This window comes from Mobula birostris, chromosome 13, assembly GCF_030028105.1.
Source record: "Mobula birostris isolate sMobBir1 chromosome 13, sMobBir1.hap1, whole genome shotgun sequence".
Taxonomy (NCBI): Eukaryota; Metazoa; Chordata; class Chondrichthyes; order Myliobatiformes; family Myliobatidae; genus Mobula; species Mobula birostris.
The window spans coordinates 94,000,578-94,001,138 of record NC_092382.1 but is presented as its reverse complement, the minus strand read 5'-3'; the positions used below and the strand labels follow the sequence as shown (position 1 = coordinate 94,001,138).

The following is a 561-nucleotide window of genomic DNA, read 5'->3' as shown; positions in this document are numbered from 1 at the left end:
CTCTTGAATATTTCACCGTCCACTCCAAAGCTTTGATCTCGAGTTGTCATCTTGCCCAACCTGAGGGTGGATTTCCTGCAAGCATTGACCAATTATCGGCATCCGTTAGTCTCATGAAGCCATGGATTTGCGCCTTGGAAAGTTAAAACTGGGCCAGGTTGTATGGAAGACTGGCAATTGCCCATGCTGCAAGTCTCCCCTCTCCACGCCACCGATGTTGTCCAAGGGAAGGGCATTAGGACCCATAAAGCTTGGCACCGGTGTCGTCGCAGAGCAATGTGTGGTTAAGTACCTTGCTCAAGGATACAACACGCTGCCTCAGCCAAGGCTCGAACTAGCGAGCTTCAATCACTAGATGAACGCCTTAACCACTTGACCCCGTGCCAACACTATAACACTATTTTGTAAACATCTAAATATATCCCCACATTTTTCTGCCCTCCACTGACTGAAGTTCTAAAATATGTCATTCAGGGGCTCGTCCGGGATTTGAACCCGGGACCTCTCGCATGCTCACAATTTCGACCCAAAGCGAGAATCATACCTCTAGACCAACGAGCC

The 561-nt window shown here is 49.0% G+C and overlaps 1 non-coding gene across 1 annotated transcript; it reads right to left on the bottom strand.

Annotated features, from left to right (window-relative positions):
* Nucleotides 1-474: 474 nt before the first annotated feature.
* Nucleotides 475-561, bottom strand: trnap-ugg (transfer RNA proline (anticodon UGG)). Its single transcript is given in 2 exon segments — nt 475-510; nt 526-561. It is a non-coding gene; the product is annotated as a tRNA-Pro (tRNA).